The sequence below is a fragment of the Anguilla rostrata genome, chromosome 12 (genome assembly GCF_018555375.3).
Source record: "Anguilla rostrata isolate EN2019 chromosome 12, ASM1855537v3, whole genome shotgun sequence".
Taxonomy (NCBI): Eukaryota; Metazoa; Chordata; class Actinopteri; order Anguilliformes; family Anguillidae; genus Anguilla; species Anguilla rostrata.
Window position 1 is genome coordinate 23,362,178 of NC_057944.1, and position 18,444 is coordinate 23,380,621.

Sequence of the window (18,444 nt, forward strand, 5' to 3'; positions counted from 1 at the left end):
AAAGAACGGGTGCAGCGCATCCCAGCCCTTTTTATACTGGAGCGAACTCCAACCGGGAAGACCAGCGTGCAGAGTTCACATGATAAGATTATTTATTGCCTCTGAGCACTTTGAGGAAGCTCTGCTTTCAGACTCTATTTAACAGTGCCAAGGGTCAGCAAGACCGCAAAATAAATTATTCATTCAAAGGAAATGCAATGTAAAAATGCATGCCTGCTCATTCAGGAAAACAATCTGATATAATCCTGCATATAAAAAATGTTTTTTTTTTTCTCTTCATTAACGGCTCAGAGATTGTGAAGCCGGCATTTAAAATTTATTGCAGATTTTTAGTTCATGCAGCACAAATAAATTTAAAGATACAAAGTAACGTCGCAGCCTCCTGTAGATGGTGCTGTACAGGATGTTCCACAATCAATACCTCTGCTAGCTAATTGGAATGGTATGTATTATTCATGTGCGGATTCATGTCTGAACGCAGCAAAGCCTGCCGGCCCCTTTCCTTCACTTCACACAAAGTAAGAAATCGCTGGAGGCTGCCTGTGTGGTTTAGCTGTTGTTGAAGGTAGCCTACTGTCTGTCATCCGTAATTGTTCCACTGATCACATTGAAACCTCATATTGATCATATTGTGCATTTAGATACAAAATGGCAGGGATGATATGGAAGTTGACAGACAGCAGAAGAGATAAAAGCATGCATGATACTGTATCTTTTCTGAAGACACTCTGCTTCTGGATATGTAGACGGGCTCTGTTCCAGTGAACACTGTCCTGTGAAAGCCATTGCTGTAACTCTGGCAGTTAGTGAAACGAATGTTGGTGACACCATTTACCTGAGTGTCATTTTTCATGAGATTCCTGATTCACATGCGCTCTATAGACTTTATGTAGGATACATGGTCTAATGTAGCTTATCAATCGTCTGTTGCTTTTTAATCAGTTCTCTATCTGCATTTTCAAAGGCCCACAGGATTGTAGATAAGAAGAGTGTTCAGCCTTTTATGTATGGTAGGCTGATATGACATGATGCCAAGGCCCTTCTACAACCCCTGTACATATTGTTCTCCTGTCCTGAAATCACTTCCTGTGCAATACCTTCTGATAGACTTAGATATATGAGACAAGGGTATCTCCCTCTACATGGTTAATAGATTCCTTTCTATACTTTATCCTGCAGTAAATGTTCTGGAACCACAGCACACAACTTTTCATCTACAGTACGCAGCTTGCACAATATCAGAGAAACCACTTTACAATTGCTCCCAGAAAGTGCTGGGGAGGCAGTTTTGTCTGTGATGTGTGAGTTCAGTCCGCAGGGTCAAAAGTCACGCCATGAATGCCCATGCAATGAGCAGATAAAGATCTGAAAGCGATTAGAGTTCCTTGTAGTGTGGAACAGGACCTGGGTAGCTGCATTCATTGCAGTCCGAGTTCGCACTTATCTGGATGTTGTTGGCTGTCTGGCTGCGCACCAAAGCAGTTATTCTCCATTGAAAGGACTTGACAGCCTGATGTAGGCGGAGTCACTTTTGAGCTGCTCAGTTGCCTGTGTGGATTTTTGAAACTTGAAATATTAATAGAAAAGTATGGTACTGGCAAACAGAAATGTTTTGTGACAAAGACATGTATGTAAACATTTTACATGTAAGCATTGCACAGTACCCACATGTGACCACATTAGGTCTTCTTGTTTTGTTTTCATATAAAATTGTGAAATACAGTTTTGTGGGGTTTTGTGATATCTGTTCTCAAGCACATCCAGCAAAGGTGAAATATACTCAATTTACAGATTGGTGTATCTGCCAATCAAGAAGGTTTACAACTGGCTAATTTTATTAATTAATTTTACAAGTAACAGAAACAAAGAAGTTTCTGCATTTACCTTTATCAGTGCTTCATAATTTTTTTTTTTTTTCGATAAGACTGATCGACAAATGCCAAAACATTAGCTTCTGTACATCTAATAAAAAGACCAATTGCCAGCTTTTCAGTTTTTCTGTGTTTCTAGGCTTAACATAGAAGATGCACCTTATAAACTTTTTTCCTTTATGGGTTGCACTTCGAAGCAGACAATGTGTCTCATGGGTTCCACTAACTTTGAGACATTTTGTTTTGCCAAGTATTGGTTTCCAGACAAATGTTCCATGCTATGATACAACACTTAGTTCCAGTCAAGTAATTTCATTGAACAAGAGCCATTCCATAAGTGCTGATATACAGTACAACAGCACTGGAACTTTTTAATGTAACATATCACTCTACTTCACATCCCAATTGATACATTGTAGAAAAAAACTTTTACTTTGGGGTGACTGTTTATATGTTGCTTAGCAAAAATTTTTTATTGGAATTTTGAATAAAATGTGTTTGTTGGCAGAACGGAATAAATGAAAAATATCATAATATGTTGTCTCATGCACTACTTGATATATTATAGGAGAACTGTTGTATGAAAGCAATATCACACTTCAGGTAATGCTGTGTGACAGGAATCATCCATGTAGTTATTATGTCATCCATGGGATTTAATCCCCCAAACTGAATGTTGGGATCTAATGTTAGTATTATTTGCAGCTGTTTAATTGCAGTCATTGTCAGAGTGCATGATTCCCCACATATTCATCTTGTTTAGTACAGTTAACTAGCACACACAGCCAGTGGCACTATTGCTAATATAAATCCAACAAATTCACTTATGTTTCACCAACACAGTCTCTCTTGTCAAAGTCAGCTTACAGTATTCATTGTATAGTTTGACCTAAAAAACAATCAACTGATAACACACAAGATAACAATTAAGTTGTCTCCCTGGATCCCTACAGGTCAGCATAACAACCCATACACTCAGAACTTTTTGAAATTTTCCACCCATCTCTTCCCCTTACTCAATACACAGCAAGAGACTCACTTAAAATGGAGGCAGTAGCAGCACACTTCAGATACCCCCATACACTTCCCTGGTGAAACGGTGCCATCCCCCCACTTCTCTGGGCCCACCAACACTAATACTTGCACAGGAAAGGGAAGAAAACACGAACAAACACACCATTGCACACTACAGAGACTCACAAAGAACATAAATCTTCAGTTTCACCATTGCTGTAACACACAAAAGCTGAATTCTTCCAGCCAGTACCACCAGACCATTCAGCTTACTGCTCTTGCCTCTGTCTGTAAAAGGAAGATTGTGAGATTGTTCCTGAGGAAGCCGTTACGTCTGGAGCTATTATGTATTAGCCAGTATTGACCAGTGTTGAGTTGGTTAAACTTCCTACACTTTCTCATTACAGCACTCCCCTTGTAATTCCTCTTGTTCCTCAGTATCGATCTGCTCACACACCTGGTGCTACTAGTACTGACAGACCGTAAATACCAAAATTCCCAAGGATTTTTTTCAAGCCTCTTTCCAAGGACCATAGCAGTGTTCATTATGTGCTTTCTTTGAAGGCACTGTAATGCCTCATTTCAAATTGGGACAAGCTTGTCTGGCTGCCAATTAATTCTTGGGAAAGTTGGAATATCAACTGGCCAACACAAACTCCCCCATCCCACCTTGTCTGCTTTGGCTTTTCCAGTTTGTGGATCCCATCACTGTCATTTCTTGTTAATCTGTTCTTTTTTCAGGGTGTTCTGGGATGTTGGTAAGCAGTGCCAAACAGTGTCTTGAACCAGGTAAAACAATTGATGCCCATGATGTTGGGAGTGGGAGTTTAAAGGATGGGAATGTAGCGCAGATACATACATTAGCATGTTCCCTTCTGCTACAGACTGTGGCATTTCCCCTGGCGCATCAGTATCATTATGATTAGGTCCCTTGTCTGGGGACCTTGTTCTTTGGGTAAGTAGGGTACTTGCCTTTCTTGTTGTGCTAGGCCAGCTAGCGGGGACGGGGTTTGATATCCGCTGCATCTCACTTTTCCTTTGTAGCCCCGGCTGAAATCTCACTTGTTCGCTCAGCAGTGAGACACTTCACTGTGACACATTCACACATACCACTGTTCATTAAAATAGAAAGTAAACTTTAAAAGCCCCACAGAGGAGCAAAATAAAAGAAAGCCAGCATTCATCCACTGGAATGAGGACACATCGCGTTTCCCGCCAGCATTTCCCATAGGTGCGCTGATTTCTAGGTTTCCCACATTTGCACAGTCCTCCCTAGCAGTTGCTGCAAAGGCCCTGCGTTTCCCCATTAGCCTGTATTTGCCAGCTAATTACCCAGAGCTACACAATGTCTGAGGGATCCAATGTCATGTTCATAATCAAATTAATGATGATGGGATTTGACTAATGTTGCTTTGCACCCAGGGAATATAGTATGAGGTGAATATCCATAAATATCAGACAAGGACAATCGAGCAATTATCAATTAGGGCACATGGTTGGTTTGTGTCAGGCCTTATGAAAACATAATACAGATAATACAAAATATCATCTCATTTCACAATAAAATATGAACATTATACAATTTTTGCTCCTACTCACATACCAGACATTGTGTGTCATTCATGAAAAAAAAATTGCAATTTGATTTGCTTTACATTATAAAATCACATTTTTGGGAATTGTCAGTAATAGGACACACATGCACACTTGGTACCACTTATTTTGGATAGTATATTTTCTATCTTAGCCGTTCATAAGGACACAGTGTTCTCTGTTCGTATGTCAGTTCAACTCTGTGCTGTCAGCGCTTGATCTATCGCTCGTTCTTAAAAACTAGTTTTTAAAGTATTTTATTATACAGCCCATATTCCGCTGAAAAAGAAGGAAATCACTTATTTGAAAAATGAATCTCTTCTGAATAAAGATGAATAGTGGGTAGCTAAACCATGTTAAATTAAGTCTAATTGCTCTGAATGGATATTCTGTAGCTGCATTTGTAAACCTGAAGAATGACTGCACTCTGCTAATGAACCACCAGGGGACACTGTAGTCATTCTACCTTTTAAATGGTCCCAGTTGAGAATGGAGAATTTCTCATCTGCTGTTCAGTACAAACCTTAGTGGATTCATGACATAAATGTCAGTGAGCATGCTTTCTTCAGCATTATTCATCTACAATAGATTAAAAAAAAAACATTTACCATTTTCAATTTTCCAAAGCAATTATTTTTTTAAATCTATGTGCTAATTAGAAATGAGATGTTCTAGAGAGAATTCTAGGGGTAGGTGTTGCATTATAAGAAGGTATGACTTACTGGTATGTTCTACAGAAATGTACCATGTTAGTGAAAACCAGCTTCCTATTGCAGAGGCCAATGACTTTGGCAGTGCTGCAATCTGACAGTGCATTTGTGACACACACCCATTTGTCCATGCTCAAAGGAAGCAGCCAGCTGTCACTGTCCTGATGCGGAGAGCAGGGAGCCGTTGGGGACGACTTCCCCACAGGCACTGTGCTGGCAGAGGGACAGGGGTGCCAGCAGATCTGCTGGCGAACCCGCTCGTTATTAATGATCTTACAGTGGGGTGATTTATTCCTCATTAATAATGCATCGCACTGACACTTTGTAAATCTGGGACGTATCCGTTTGAGGGGAATGTTTATGAGGTGACTCTCCGAAAGCTGTGGGCTCAAGGTCACTCAAGGTTCCATTTAACCTATGATTAAATGCAGAAGCAAAACAAAGTCCTACATTTATCTTGAGTGATGTATTATTAAAATTGTATCTTGTGTTTGTGTGTGTTTGCGTGTGTGTGTGTGCGTGTCTGTATAGGTGTGTGTGTGTGTGTGTTTGTGTGGGAAGGGGGTGCTGGGCACTGTGGTATTCAGGTGTGACTGAGTAGTGATATAGTGAGAGGGATGATCTCCCTTAACCCCATAACAATGTGCAGACGCTGTATTATAGCTGCAACTTGCAGGTGCCATATACTCCATTCTTCCCTAACCCAACTGAGTTGCCTATATCAAGCAAATAAACCACCATCTGCAGCATTATTGAACATGGCATCGTGGTTATGATATCACACTACATTATGGGTATACAATTACACAGCACCACAGGTCCCCTGCTCCTCTGAAATAATCTCCTTCGGGCTGTACCATAGGAAGGAAATGGAGGTTGCAATTTCCAGCAGTGTCTGCAAATATTGAGGGCATTTAAAAATCTGCCTACATAGACACAATGTGTTCAGCAAAAATGACTCAAGTACCATGTTTTCGGCTGAGTTCTGTTTTGGTGTAAAATGGAATAGATTGAACATTCTGAGCCATTGTCATTGAAATGGCTTTGTGATCATTAAGGGGAATCCCACCACTATTGGCCTGTAATTACCCCCAGAAAGCAGAATGGATAACTGGAAAGGTGCATGAACATAAACATGTTTGCACAAAACATTTTTAACAGCACTTAAACCAAAGAAGAAACATCAAACATCAAAAGGTGCTCTTCTCTACCTTTGCTAACTCTCTTGCTGAAACAACAGTTCCAGATTAAGCATCTTCACATATTTTTTAATTGTAACGACCCAGCAATTCAATTCAATTTCTGTCCCCCGTAGAGGACATTACTCCCAGGTCTTGATCTCAAGAACCATATATTCTGCTATGCTGAAACCTACACGACAAGGTGACATTCAGTAAAGACAATGTTTTTGAAAATATTTTTACTGAAATATGTTTATCATCCCAGACACTTGTATAATATTTTAAAAAATGAAATTTTTCCTGCCAGATATAATATAACATTATATATAATTCATATAAAATTTGCACTTATCAAGAAAGAACCTCAAACTCTGAATAACTGCTCAAAAAAAAAGCCTGAAGTGGTTTCTCTTTTGCATTGAAATTGAAATTTGCCCAAAGGGGCTTCCTTTGCTTTTCTTCTTTTAATGACTTTTACCCTCATTTAAAAAACAAGAACTTTCAAGAGAAGAAATAACTACAAATGTGATTTGAATTAATGCTAGATCTGCAGCTCGCAGAGGTAATGCTTGACATTAGGCATACGTAATTATCCATTGCATTGGAATGATAAATTATAGCCTACAGGACACCTAAAGTGTGAAACATCTAAATGCCTAAGACATTGAAATGCTCAGGGTTCTACTTAAGTTCGGATTTAGATAAATTGGATCGGTATGGCACGTATACTGACACCCTGTAATGTTCTTTGTTAGGGGGCACCGGGGGTTGGAGGTCATGGGAAATGAGAAACAGTCCAAAATGAGCTGCTGATAGTGAAGTTTATTTTTTCAGAGCAGAATAATGACAGTGGACAAAATAATAACCATAATGATATCAAAAAACAAAAACAAAAAAACTACAAAAAAAAGAAAGGTTTGCTTGGCTATGCCTGATAATAGGCCCAAGGATAGGCATAGCAGCAGATAATAGCTCACCACGTAACCAAGCCTCAACTAAACATCACAGAGCAATATTCCCCTACAACAAGGGCATAGCCCCTCCCACTTGGCGCCTACCATGCGCCCAGAATCAATTAGCAAAATAAAAAAAGCAACTCAAACATAACAGAGATGGTCATGAGAAAAATTACAAACAAACTAAGCAACAGAACAACATAGGACGTACTGAACAGAACTTAAACCAATAATCATTATAAAATCTTGATATCTCCAGAGTCAAAAATGACCTTATCCTGAGTTTGACAGCAGTGTAACAAAAATAATTTCAGCATGACATTTGATTACTTTTCCTGGAGTTACCTTACCATTAAAAAAAGTTAAACATTGCCCTTTTTTTTTAGATATTTTGCACCACCACGGTACAAAGATTGCCATAAGAGTCATTTTTAACCCAGCAGTTATGAAATCAGAAGTCATAATCAAAAATGTGCTACACATCAATTGCAGCAAAAAAAGATAAGAAAAAAAAACCCAATCAATGATGATGCATTATAGAAAAAATTAGTGGTGTAGACTGAATAAATAGTCTCTCTGGACTGTGAAGTAAGAATAGGTCTGATAAGGGGTGGGTCATTTTTGACCCAGAGGACATGGGGTGCATGGATAATATGAAGACAATAGGATGGTTAATGTAAGCCGACAGGTGATAGTTCCCACAATTCCCCCTCTGAAGAAATGCTACCTGGTTTCATCTACATCCTGTTTTCAGTGGCTTGCAATAAATGGACCAGGTAGGCTGCAAATGTTTTCTAAAACTTTTCTGTTTATTTGAAATATTACGACAATTATAACAATGTTTATACAATACTGTAGCTATAATTTCGTTTGTTATACTCAGTACCCGCTGTTGTTACAAATGTTATTTTGGAATTGCTATCAACCGCTGCACCGGTGTTCTGTCGATATTTGTTACCCTATCAGAAAGTACTACCGGAGGTGCAACTTTAGTAGCCAAATAAGTTGGTAGGCCTTTGTATCTTATCAGAAAATTGTTCTAAGCTAATTAGACCTACATTATATTCATTAATTCATCCAGCGACAATCTCAAAAACGTTCTGCTTTACCGGCGACTTCGTAGCCAAAGCTATTCCTTTCCTGTAATCGCAACTCTCTTAAAAAAAACCAATGCAAAGGAAAAGAAAAGAACTGCAGGCTACAAAGCGAACTTTAAATATACACCCACTAGTCTGTTTTTGACATCTTTGGGGCTCAACTGGCTCACGTTTTAGTTAAACTAAAAAAATAACTTGTACATCCAGTGAGCATTATAGTGGCCTTATCTAATTCAGGGGAAGCGAAGCGAAGCGGGTTTTTAAATAGCTAAACTGTACATCACAATATTAAACAGAAAAAAAACAGTTACTTACGCCAACAAAAATTACAGACAATATGAACACACTTATACATATGTTATGGTTGTCGGCAAAATGTAAAGAGTGTTGTGTTGCGGCGTCCATTCTGTGTCATGGATTAGCGCAGTTACATCTGTCAATAGAGATTGGGATGGGAGGTATTCCATCCGCCAAGTTACGCCTTGGCGGGGCATGCCCCTTACCTATGCTGCAAGATTTTCGCACTTTTCAGAGTTTCCTACAGAAATAACCACAATGACCACTCTCAGCCCGTAAGAACATTGGCTTCCGTACCTTCTGTGAACACATAGAATATAGACAGTTTTGCTTTTGACGTTTTGACTTAGTTTAACGTTAGTTAGCCTTTTAATGATATCTGTGTCATTGATTTAGTCAATTTCAGCATGTGTGTAACGTTAGTGAAGACAGCACAAAAGTCTGTGTTGTGATTTGGTCTGTTAGGTACCGGTAAAATGGGAACTGGTGCCATAATGCTGTCAGGTTTTGGTACCCAACCTTATTCATGTTTCACACAGCTACAATAAATGACTACAAGGCATAGCCCTAAAAGCCTTGGACTACTATTGCAGGCTTTGCCCAGCCAGAGTCCTGTTCTGTGTACCTGCAGCTGGGTTCTGTTGTTCTTTTGCAACATCATTACATTCAGTGACCAAAATGCTCAGTCATACAGACAAGAGAAATTACATTCAATTTGATCGTTCATGGCCATTTGAGTAAGTAAGTATTCATAACTTTATTTACTTATGCAATATTGATATTCAAATTATATCAGAATGTTCAATACATATGTTTAGGAAAAGTCATGAAGGGAGAGCCATGGATTTCATGATGGGAGATTTATTGATTTTCTTAGTGACTGCTGTGGGATTTCTAGTGTTAAGTACTTTTAACTAGGCTGCTGTAACTGCCTTGCAAATGCCACGTTTTAATATTGATGTTAGTTAGGCCTATAGATCATCTACCAACATAAAAACAATTTGTAGGTCTATTGTGTATACAATAACTCATTAAACACACTGTATTCCATTAAAATATATGACAAACACTTTCATTAATTGTAGTTCATGGTAAAGGAAAAATACTTAGTTGACAAGTTAATTTTACAAAATGTACAGACTTGTATATTTGGAACTTAAAATAAATAACGATTGTAAAATATATACATACAACATGTACATAGATGGATAAATAGGTAGGGGAAATTTTTTCGTTTTCTTCATGTAACATTCATATTTACAAACAGACATTCATTCAAAGAAACATACTGCACAATTATTTACATTAGAAAAATGAGGGGATGGGGAATGAATAAATAAATACAGATAAAAATGACAAATATTTAGGCCTATTAAAGTGACTGTAAAGGTAAATCTGTGAATGTCTTCAGGCTACATTTAACTGGGTAACTATAGCAAGTATTAAGCATCAGCAACAACATGAGAAATCAATTGCGTTGCAATAGCAAATTATACCTGTCTAAATCTGGCCATCAGTTCCTATGTGCTAATTCATTGGGTGGAGACTACTTCAAAACAAGTACTCTGGTGGCCTCAAGTACGTATACGTTGAGGCGGACTTCTGACTTGATCTTGGACTCTAGTGTTAAATATTTTACATGTAGCTGGTGACCTCATTAAAAAAAGTTGAAATCATGAGGTCTCTGTCCATTAAGACACTAACTTTGCTCTTTTCCTGGCGTGCTTCTCTGAAGTTAATGAATGTGCACAGCTCTTTGAGTAAGGTCATGTTTCTTATGAAGTAAAATGCCAAAGCAAGGTGCTGTAGATGTTTAAATATCAAACACATGGCTCCAGGTCATATCTAATGATCTCATTAGATACAAGTGGGTTTTTGAATGTACGTAATTCATTGGTATGCTGACGACCCTTTGAATTCAGTGGGGGATCCATAAAAATATCCTTTGTAAGAGAGCTGATTAAGGTGTATTCCAATGGGCTGTGGACAGTCAGGAACATCCAGTCAATGCTAGCTTGGAGAGAAACTGGAAGATGTAACTGAAACAACTGTGGACACATCAGTTCTACAACTTACAGTCAGCAACAACTCTTTTCAATTAGAGCTTTTTAAGGTTGATGTGTTATTTTCTTCCCAAAATGAACCTGTGCAGGCTGGTCTCATCACTGAAACATTGTCTTTCAGTGGTGGAGGAACCAAACTAGTAGAAGTGCACTATGAAATACAGTACATGTAGCCAGCTGCTCCTGTCCACTCTACGGCCCATCAACTGAGCTGCATAGCCAATGTGCGAAGGACTGCATCTTGCTCAGGTAGTGAAGACAGAGTGCAGACTCCTGATAAATCAGACAAGTTGCTATGGACCTGACAATGCCCTACTGACAAAATTTCTCATTTATGGGCGATACTGAGAAAAACATGCATTGGTTCAAAAAAAGCTGTGGTGCATAATTGTCTCTTTGCATGTTTTTAGAGCAAAATAAAATTGACCTAAAAATTGGATAAAATTGATTGCAAATGTTAGCGTGCTCTCAAACAGAAGACAAAGCTTGTTTATGAATTCTGCACAAACGGCTTTTTTTCCCTATATCCCTTGGAAACAGTTCAGAATTTACAGTTAAAATAGGTTCAGTTGACCTTCTGTTGGCCCCAGATATTTAAAGCCAGTGGGAAAAGAGACTGTAAGTATAAATATACTGTATTTAATAATATGTACAATGAGCTCCATAATGTTTGAGACAGACATTCTTTCTAGATTTTGGCTCTGTACTCCACAATTTTATATTTGTAATGAAACAATTCATACGTGGTTAAGTGCAGATTCTCAGCTTTTTAAATGGTATTTTTTATACATTTTGGTTTCACCACCACGGTAAATAAAAGCTGAGAATGTGCACTTTAACCACGTCAGCTGTTGATTACAAAAATTAAAATTGTAAAAGTACAGAGCCAAATCAAGAATAAAGAAGAAAAAAAAAGTCTTTGTCCCAAACATTATGGAGCTCACAGTATATATAAAGCTCATGAATTTGGCAGTAAATGTATGCGATGCTATTTCCACTCTCTCCACTTCGTCAACACCGATGGCTGCTCTGCCAGCCGTAACGTGACGAGCTCTGTCTCTGCAGAGGTTCTGTGTGCATCTCCTCTAGATTTACAGAAGTAAACATATGCAGTGGCACAGCGCTGCAGGCTGACTGTACCGCCTCCTGGCTGCCGATGAGATTCCTCTTCCCCTGGATACGCTTTCTCATCCACTCTTCTTTCTGTTCAGAGAGCGACTGCAGTGCAGCTCTACATTTCTGACTCCAATCAAAAGATAATAACCGGTGCGGTTTAGGATCCAAAATCATTTTTTTAAGAGAGGCAATCATGATGGTATTTTGGCAAGCTATAATTTAATCATTCAGTAATTATTAAGCTCAGACAAACTGATTTTAGAGGCTTTGCCCTATTTTTATAGCTGTATTTATGTATGTTTTTTTTCTAGGCACGTCAGCTGGACTGTTTCTGACATTTGAGCCCATAAAGCTTCAGTTCAACCACAAGCACATTTTGACACCAAAGCCAATGTCTCTCCATGCGTGCAACTCACAGATGGACCAAGGGCCAATAAACGTGCCACACAGGAGGAAATCAAGCTTAAATGTTTGCAAACCTAGCACTCTTGACGCTTACTGAACATACAGTACAGTGGGCTTCAAGGAGGCGGCCAATTGTTCCATGCTTCCAGTCCAGAACACCTTAATCTGACTCATATTTAGAATTTATTTTAGTTGCATTGCAGTCTCTTGAGACAGTTGTAAAATGGAGAACAGTGTGTGCATGTGTGTGAATGCATCTATGCGTCTGGCTAACCCCTCTCAGTCAAGAGCAAGGAATGGCTGTCAGATGCGTTAATGTACACATCCATCATGAATTACGGCAGGGGAAAAAATGTAATAAAAAGGAACCGATAGAAATATTCCTCCTGAACAAATCACTGATCTGTTCCTCCATCCGTTCACTTTCTAGGGCTTTTTTATGGTGAATGTTCATCGAGCAGCATTTCTTCAGTCAGAGTAGAACCTTTTAGTGTAGCAACCACCAGGTGAATTGTGATAAAGACAGAAAATGACATTTGCTGCTCTGACAGGAGTTTGTTTTGCACATCAGAGAAGTCATGTGGATTCATGAGATCCCCTATAGGATGCAACAGGGCATACGTCTCATTCGCTAGCTAACTGCTGCAGCTTGAATCAAGTTTACAACCTTGGTACTAGCCTACAGGGCGGTTAATGGAACATCTCCACCACACCAACAATCCATCTTGAAACTTTACACCACAGTGAGATTTCTGTTCTGTGAGCCTTATTTACTAAGACCTCTAGCATGTGAGAAACCTTTTTGCACACACAAAACTAAGAACACAACCGATGATTGATGTAATACAAATAACATGACCATCATTGGTCATGCTATGGGTTTTGCAGATGCAAACGGTCTTAGTAAATCAGGTCCTATATCTTTCGGGAAATTGGCTATTCCCTCTCGGCATGGTCACTCTTTCTGGCCACAAAGCTGGTCTGCACTCGTTTCCCAGAGACGTAATGAAGTTCAGTGGTATGACAGTATAATCTATAGCCATCTTCCAACACAGTTATGCTGTATTATATACTCACTGGTCAGGGAAACTTTAATTGCTAGGTTGAGCATACTGTTACCCGTTTAACTCAAGAGGATACACTTATGCTCTTATACTTTATAGGTTGTTCAGGATAAGAGCAACTGCTAAATTAATGAAATGATATAAAGATCATTGTATTGCCCCTGGGTGTATAAACACCATTTAAAGCGACATGAAACTTTCAAACTCATAAACTTCCCACAAATCTATTTCTATTCCTAATGCTGTAGTTGCATTTTAAAGCTTGAGTAGGTGGGTTCAGAGCGAGGACACTTTTAGGTTCATCCTCTTTTAAACGTTGTAGTTCCGCTTAAAGATGTATGACAGGATTTAACCACTTCCTCAAGCCAGAGACCTGGGATCCCTGATGGTGTCCCCACCCTACACCCTTCCTACTCTACCACTGAAATGATGCGCTTGTCAACTCTGCTGCTTTGTCAGCAACAGACCCAAGATCAGTGTAAAGGATTTCAGTCCTTCAATTCAATTGTAAATATTGGTGATAGGTGCTGCCCAGAGTATTACATAAAATCCTGGTACTGAAATTAACAGTCCTACCTACAAGTTCAACACTTTACTTGGGTTTAAATGCAAGTAATTCTAGGAGTTATTTGGTGTTATTAAATACAGGGCAGCAGTCCAATGCAATGGTCCTTTTGGAGCAGCTCTGGTAGTGATTAAGCAATGCTTCCAGCAGCAATGGGGACCATGAGGAAACTGTGGCCTTGTCACTAACAGTCCTTCACATCTATATTCTAAGGTTGCATGATTAATAAAGCCCACCCTCTTCAATAATGCACAAGTTAAGTACCAGCACGTTAGATGGAATTGCAGAAATCCTTTTACCTTGCAGCAATTTTTAAAGGGGGGAAAAAAACTTAGATTTACACTTTGAATTTTATTTCCCCTGCACTGATTTCTTATTTCTTTGCATTAAATAATTAAGCAAGCTTAATGTTTTTTTATGAATGATAGCCTCATGAAATTCCATTAGGTTGGCCACAGGGAAAGCCAATGCTGAGGCTCCTCCATCTTCATTCTGACTGCTCTGACTGACCTCTGAGAGGGGCTGTGAAACAGCAGGTTCTCTGTCTGAGCCAGGTCTGGGAAAGAGCCGTTCACTATCTGAATCACAGATGTTATCAATAACCACCAAAAAAAAACAGGTTAATTCAGTCCAACCACACAATTTTGTCTTGGGCTTTGTTTTCTGAGCTGTGTGGGTGGTGGTGGTGTGGTAAATCGTTGTTGAAAAGACACGGAGTTGACAATGATGTAAGATGTTACAAAGCTCCACAAATCTGTTTTTCAAAAAAATGAGAACAAAGAAACTAAACAAATACATGCAGAATAACAGGAGACACTTTTGAAAGGCTACAGTGAATGGTATTTGTGAGGAACAGTGGAACAGGGATGTTGCTTGCAGCAAACATTTTGTTCAAGGTAATTAAGTTTTATGAAATGATATGTTAATATTTCAGTGCTGTACTTTGCTAACAGGCATTTAGCTTGCTCACAAGAAAATTATTCAGGTGGAATAATCCAGTGAGCTTTGAGCTGGCTAGATACAGTTTTATCTATTTATGTGGTTTGACAGAGAAGAGAGAGCCCACATTTTGAAATTTGCAATAGCTAGTCTGTTACCTGTTATATAAGCTATTAGGCATAGCAAACACACTGATAGATTGTCTAACTAGCTAATCAGCTAGATTAGTAATGTTAAGATAAAATTTAATAAAGCAAGCTGAGTCAACTGAGTTTGTTGGTAGGTGCTTCCATTTCTAGGTCCCCTAACATTTTCAGCCTACAGTTACCTTATTAGAGCAATGCCACATCCTTAGGCTGCAACTGGAGATACCATTGGTATTTCAGAAGCAAACAAATATGTGAAACATTGAAATACTGTTTATAAACAAATAGTGTCATTTTCAACAAAAATGGGTTTGAATACCAGGTGTCAGGTGACTGAAAACCTGTGGACTTTAGCTGAGTACAGGTCAATGGTATGAACAAAATTGTGATGAGAACATTTACAAAAATAACACATTTGTTTTTATTTCAGTTTAAACTATACAGGATTTGACGGTAGTGTAATAGATGGGTAGAGGATCCCTCAATGATGTAGGGTATTGGCTACTCAAGATGGCAGAGGTGTGGTCCATTTACCGAGTAGCCAATGGCGGATCCCTGCTTATCTATCAACATTACAGTGGTATCTCTCCAATAAAATAAATAAAAATCAGACTAGGGTGGGGTCACCCCCTGTTGCTATGACAGCACGTTCACAGTTTTGTTGCACTTACCTTGTTAAGGCACAATTGAGAATGCTTTTAACCAGTTTTTATATTTTGTTTTAACTGTTATTCCATTAAGTTATGTTTTGCCGTTTGTGTTCAGAATGATTCGAAATGAAAAAAAAAAAATCTAATCCCTGGTGAAAGGTGCAACTAATGTACTCTGTTGCTCACATGCATCATGCAGTGTACTACTTCTGATAGAACCCACAACTGGATCTATCAGTGTGTCTTCACTGTGCTTTATACATGATGCGACATGCAGGAAAGATTGCGGAGGGCTGTGTGAGCACCCACGTGCTGTGACCTAGTTCTTCTTTCCCTAGTTCAGCCAACCATGAATCACCCCAAAATACAGCAAGTGTGCAGGGAAGAGAGGAGGTGATGCACACAATATGCTAACCAGCGCCCACATTCTCACTTATGCTCACACTGCTCCCCTGCAGTGACTGAAGAATGCAAGTGTCTTTTTCAGAGGAACACACTGAACAGTGAACTTACAATCTCAATTCCGGTCCTTGTCACCGCCAAAAAAAAATAATAATCTGTCTGATGCTCACTTGAAAAGCCTGCCGCTGTGCAGTGGAACAGTCTTAAATATGAGTACATAGAAAAAAAAACAGCAAATATACTAAAAAGAACAAACAACAAAAAAAAAAAACAAATCCCCATGTGCTGGTTTATTTTCAGCTGTCTGCCATCTCAAATAAAAATCCAGAACAAAACACTGTCAAATGAGGAGTTTTGCATAAGCTTTGGTTTGTACATGGACTGTAGCATGTTAGAGTGTGCAGTTTTACTGCAGTTTTTCCCAGCACAATGCCAGTAGCATGTTTGAGTGTGTGGCTTGGTACCAGGTGGGCATAAAATTCCTCTTTGAGCCATATTTGCTGCTCACACATGATTTAAAAGCCAAAGTACTGCACTGGAAATGAGGCACATTGCTTGCTGTCAGCTTGATTCATCTTGCTTCAGGACATCACTGTCACAATGGCAGCTCGTGGCAAGCCTGTCGAAACCAGTGTTAATCCAGTATTAACCAGTTATATTTCCTATTTTGTGTTGTTTTTCTATTTTTATTTTAGTTATTTAATATTTGTTGGACAAATATAATTTGATAAATAACTTTATGCTACAGACTATGAGAGGTGTGTCACTAGTACTCCATAGAACTGCTCTTAAACATTCTTGTGATTATTTTATTCTGTTCTGTTTTTATCTGTACTTGCTGAAAGTAAAGCTAAAACATTTTATTTTTCATTTTCAGTGCACCACTGTGGTGCTTTACTAATAATAATAATAATAATAATAATTTTGTAGACATGCAATATAGGTATGCATTAATTGCTTATCAAATTGTAGTAAGGTTGTGATACTTGCTCTCTTAGAGGACCTACCTTTATGTCAGCTAGTGCAGTTGTATTTCATTTATGTAGTCATGACATTCATTCAACAGTTTTAGCACCTGATGGGCACAATGAGCCAGCTATCCTGCCTCTCATCACAGACTGTGACACACAGATAATGATATCAGCTGCACTGGTTTCATGTGTCCTAGATGCGCAAAAAAGGACGGTCACAAATACTGCTGTCAAGCACGGCTTCACAATTGGCTCCCGCTTTGTCTGAGTCTCCTGCTCTTTTTTTGATCAAAGATGACCCCATTTCGACTCTGTACCTCAAGACTAGCACTCCATCAGGTAGCGCACAGATTTGTTTTTGGGGAAGAGGGCGGGTAGGGTGAATCACCACTCTTGCTCCTCTGAGAGAGGTTTGATAAACAAACACTCCTCATCACTGAACGCTTGTCAGCTCTCGCTCCTGTTGGCACCTCAAAATTCTGGATCCTGCTCACAGACTCATTAATATTGATCAGTACATGCCTCAAGCCCAATCAGCCTACAGAAAACATAAGCTATACAGAGCATACATATTAGTTACAGATGTACTTGAAATGGAATTAAACTTGACTTGGTTCGCTATAAACAGAGATGAAGTGAAAATGAATGGCAAAACAGGGTTCCTTACATATGAAAGATTTAACTTAGAGAATTAAAGATGAAGTACTGTGAGAATTAGATTTATTGATTTTCTGGGAAGGCATAATGGGAGAGAAGGGTAGACTGAAGTGAGCACGTCTTTTCAACATGTTTTTTTTTTTTCCTCTTGCCTCCGACCTCAGCTGGCTCAAGATCATTTAGTAAAGTTGCCTGTGAGCAAGAGAGAGAAGAGGAGGAAAACAATCATAACATGTGAAATCCAAAAATATAAGTAAGGCTACCATCATTTGAATAATCCTTTTACAGAATGTGTAGGAAGATTTGCTTCCGTGCACAATTCTAACTACAGGGTTTGATACAGTAGAAATGGGGGACATGGTTAGCATTTTTGTGAGTGAGCGTGTCTGATCATGTACATGCATGTATGTGTATTTGTGTATGTTTGCATGCTTGAATGCCTGTGTGGACTTTATTAATTGTGGTAGTGTATGTGTTTGCATGTCTCTCTACGCATGTCTGTGTGCGTTGCTATTTGTGGATTTTTATGTGTATGTATTCATTTTGTAAGTATGTGGTAGAGTATTTGAGTGCATGGCCTACTAGACACTGTCCTAAGGTTTTCTGGCATTCGTCAGGGGCTACGGAGAAGAGAACACGATTAAACTAGGATGGAGGAAGATTGGAGAATATTGCTTGTGCTTTCCATGTTAGATAACATCATACATTAATTAAGAGAGCCACATTTTGGCCTTCTGGGTGGCTCAT

At 38.9% G+C, this 18,444-nt stretch overlaps 1 long non-coding RNA gene across 3 annotated transcripts in view; it reads left to right on the plus strand.

Annotated features, from left to right (window-relative positions):
• The first annotated feature begins 7,971 nt into the window (after nucleotides 1–7,971).
• Nucleotides 7,972–18,444, plus strand: part of LOC135236598 (uncharacterized) — a 29,252-nt gene continuing 18,779 nt past the window's right edge. The window contains exon 1 of one of the 3 annotated variants that reach the window (XR_010324623.1): nucleotides 7,972–8,101. This is a non-coding gene — a long non-coding RNA (uncharacterized LOC135236598). Of the gene's footprint in view, nucleotides 8,102–17,873; nucleotides 17,951–18,444 lie in introns of those variants that run through there. The other 2 variants (XR_010324624.1, XR_010324625.1) reach the window with 2 other exon arrangements.